General features: G+C 37.9%; 1 pseudogene; it reads right to left on the bottom strand.

Annotated features, from left to right (window-relative positions):
• Positions 1 to 2,410: 2,410 nt before the first annotated feature.
• On the bottom strand, positions 2,411 to 3,527 carry LOC147905424 (uncharacterized; annotated as a pseudogene).
• Positions 3,528 to 4,199: the final 672 nt, after the last annotated feature.

The raw sequence follows: 4,199 nt of genomic DNA on the forward strand, positions 1-4,199 counted from the left end.
GGTTAAAATAAGAGAAACATGAAGAAGACTCAGAACCCAAGGCTGAAAATAATCAGGATGAACTCACATCAATCAAAAATCTTAATCTGCGTCTTAATGAAGCAGTAACAGATGATGATGTGGGATATATCTGGGGTCAAAGGACGTGGTTTGTGAATGCCAAAGATGTGGAAGCTACAGCTATCTTTTCTAATAGCCGAAGCCTTGATATATCCTATGCACTGCAAATATACAAGGCTTTGAGAGATGGAAAGAAACCTGTGGCAAGCAACGTGGTCCTGCGCCCAATAATGTTTTGTCCAATCAAAAATAGCTTTCTAGATCAAATAACATTTACAGGGCCTACACATTTCGAGGAAACCTTCAGTCGATTCTTTAAAGACACTCTTAAAAATATTCCACATGAAAAGGCGAAGAGGCACAAGGTGAGAATATGCTAAAAGAAGCAAAGAAGGAATTCCTCCTTCATTGCAGCAGATTCCAGCCCATTGATGGTCAACATTGGGCTTATGCTTGTAATCAGATTACAAAAGAAGCAAAGGAGGTCAAAAGACTCACTTCAGAGGTCTTACAGAAGGCAATGGTTATATGGACAACATTTGGTTCTCCAAATCCTGATTTGAAGCGAAAGGTCACAAAAGCAAATGCCGACACACTCACAAACTTCTATACTTCTTTGAGTGCAGTTGTGCCTAGGGGAACTCAAGAGCGAGAAGAAAATATGACAAGCCTCAAGGTGGTGAGGGACAGATATGCCGACTACACTTCTATCATATTTCATCCTGTTGAAGTGTTCAATGAGATGCTTGAAACATGCATTGCTTGTGAGTGTGGATAGTTGACCTATGAAGCTCCTTTGTTTATCTCCGAAAAGTCAAAGGTAATGGATAAGAAGGAGTTGACGGCAAGGATGTGGAGGCCTATAAAGTACTTACCTGACAAGTATGCATCCATGGCAACATAAACACTTTTAAAGAAAGAATGGTTTTTGGAAAGAAAGACAAAGACCACTGCATGGAAGAATGCATCAATGTATAGGTGAGGCGTGATGCAGTGCATAGTGCCATTAAGTATTTGCTGTTAGAGAAACAAATTCCACTTAGTCATTGTAACATTGATTATAATGTGGTCAAGCATATAACTTCTTTGTCAACACCCAAGGTAAAGCTATGGGCAAATAGGTGGATTAAAAAGGATGAAGATGGGTTAGAAATAGTAACCTCTTACATGAGAAAAGAAATCCCACAACAGGTGGTTGCATATGTGGAAAGATTAATCAGCGAGATAAGGATGCTGACAGATATGCACCAAAGCTTTCAATTCAATGTAGAGGTTACGGCAGAGTCTGGAAAGCTTGTGAACTTCAGGGGAGTTTCAGAAGATGACTTCATCAAGAATGAGTCAGCATGGGACAAGCCACAACTATTCTTCATCAATGAAGTTTCTAGTGATGATATCCATAACTTCATTGATAGAATAGTATATACCACCATTAGCAAAGTGGCAATTTGCAACATTGTCATTTTTGTTGATAAAAAAGACAAAGAAGCCATGCAGGTTACTCTAGAGCGAGCATATTCATCAGATTTGAAGATCTATAGTGGTGTTTATGCAGCAAAGAGAGGCAAGAGAGAATGTGGCATAGCGATTCAATCTCTTGAATCATTCTTCTTGTGTATGCGAAGTCCCAACCCTGATCACTCCTTACAAAAGAACATAAGAGGGAATTCAAATAATTTGAGATTGATGCTAGAAGAGCAAGATATTCCCAGGTCCATACATTATCAAAAAAACAACTATGGAAGTCCTGCAAAAAGTGGGAGTCTCTTGCTTACCATGATGGAGAATTTGCTACTGACAGGTTGGGAGGTCACCTTGTGTAGGATGGGATATTTATTTGAGGATCTCCTCAGAAAAGGCAACTCCACAAATATTATTGAAAACAAGCATTTCATGGCTTATTTTTAGCTTCAAGTAGATCTAACCACAGGCTATGAAAAAGAGGTAGAGCACAAGGAGACTGATGACATGGATGATGACCTTGAAGATCATAATGTCCCAGTTGATGATGATGAAAAGATGGACTTACATGACCCATTCAGAGAGAGGTTGGTGGATGAAGAGAAAAATGATGATGCCTTCTTTGATAATTGAAGATGGAGCAGTAGCAAATAGATGCTCTAGGGGCAGTAGAGGAGATAATGGACCAGCACCAAGATACTGTACAGGACAGGATGGAGCAGCAGAAAACAGATTCTCAAAAAAATGATGATACAGAGAGCTTGGACCATGTAGAGCATCCTCTGGATCAAGCTATAGATAAATAGAAAATGGTTGTCAGAAATATGTTCTACATGTAAATTAAACACTTCTGTACAAAATTTTACTTTATTGAATACAATACCTTTGTTTATGGAGTCTGTGTTATCTCAATTTTTAAATTTTCAATGTCTTTGCATTTTATTGAACTCTCTCTTCTTTTGAGCACCTGCAAAAAAGCAATATGAATCAATAGGGTAAAGTAAACTAATAGTAGTGCTTAATGAGACTAGGATAAATCAGATGGTGTACCTTTTTATTGTTGTAGATAAATAAAAAGTCCTTTGAAATAGAACCTTCTATCTCAAACAGAATGTCATTGCGCAATTGAGCTAGGGAGCAACATTCTCTTAATGAGATATTGACTAGCACATCACCATTCTCAACAACATCAATATCAAGAAGTTTATTTTTTGCACCAAAAGAATCTTCATCTTGATCCATTGGGACTAGTTTTGTACCTAGCATTCGACTATGCTTATAATAAAAAGAAAAAATAAAATTTTGTGATGCAACCATGTACTTCAGTTGCACAGAAGGTTGGACAACCTTACAAAACACTGAACTACATGTCTTCTTATCCCAACCTTTATCCAAAAATTGTGGCATGCATGCCGAACTTGTTGCTTTAACTGTGAACATTGTTTTTGAAACCTTCACTGGAAAGGTATTAAACAAGTCCACAAAAACTGTGAGAGGCATGCATAAAGAAATTTTTATTATCCTTGTGGCAATATTGGGCCTCAGAGCTTTCTGTACTTCTTTGAAAAGCTTGGCCCTATATGCCTCTGTAACACTAAAATGTGGGTGAGACCAATCCATTGAATTCCATGCCAGAAGATCTTGTTTCCTTAACACACCATGTGTGTTAGCATTGTCCCAGCAACTGATAAAAATGATCAGTAAAAAATATACCTGATTGAGCTAGCTCTGTTGCACATCAACCTTGGTATTGTTGTTCTCCTATCAATCCATGCAAAACATCTATAAATCCCAGAATACAATTGATGTTTTGCCATGTCTCATACGATGAAGGGTATAAATCTAAAATAAAACAACACAAGAATGTCAATAAGCAAAGAAAGAAAGCTTCATCTTAAAAATCCATACACCTCGTAAAGAAAAAAACCACAATAGAAAAATATACAATTAGGCCTGTGCTGCGGAAGATCATTTGGATAGTCTCACAAGACAAGTTCTTTATGCATGTACACATGCTGAATCAAAACTTCTTTCACCGATATCTTCCCTCTGGTGATTTTAAAATCTTGTACTCTTCCCTTCCATGATGCCAAGAAAATGTTTTTTGTCTGGGGTCTTTTTCTTTTGCTAGGTTGCATGAGCACCCATGCTCCTTTTGAAACACTAAACCTTTCCCAAGTTCCTTCTGTTTTGACTGTACTTGAATTCTCTACCGAAGAAATAGAAGAAGCAGGTCGACGGGGTAAGGATGTGTGGTATAATTCTGACTTCATAGCATTATCATCCACAGAGCGTCTTCCACAAGAACGGCCATGGTTTTTATTCACCATGGAGACCTTGTGAATCTGTAACAATAGCAAAGTAATGTAAACAAGATAACAAATTGAAGTTTTAAGAAAGAGAAAGTAGGCAGACAGACAGTTGACAAGAAACATCTTACTCTATGCCAAACAAGATCAAGGGAGCAGTTTTGGAAAAGAAGATGCTACTGCACAATGAGGTAGTGGTGTAGAATGGTAGACCTTTCGAAGGAAAGGCAGCACAACATTTCAAAGTTCAAAGGAAGGTGGAAGCAGGAAGGCCCTTGTCAGATAAAATGTCAGACTAGATTCTATCTTCATGTCCAAAGATCTTGTGAGAATAAAAAACCAATCTCCACATTAATGTAGCACGCTTGT

Source organism: Dipteris shenzhenensis, chromosome 1 (genome assembly GCF_047967505.1).
Source record: "Dipteris shenzhenensis isolate YYH24624 ecotype China chromosome 1, Dip_SZ_1.0, whole genome shotgun sequence".
In the NCBI taxonomy this organism is placed as follows: domain Eukaryota; kingdom Viridiplantae; phylum Streptophyta; class Polypodiopsida; order Gleicheniales; family Dipteridaceae; genus Dipteris; species Dipteris shenzhenensis.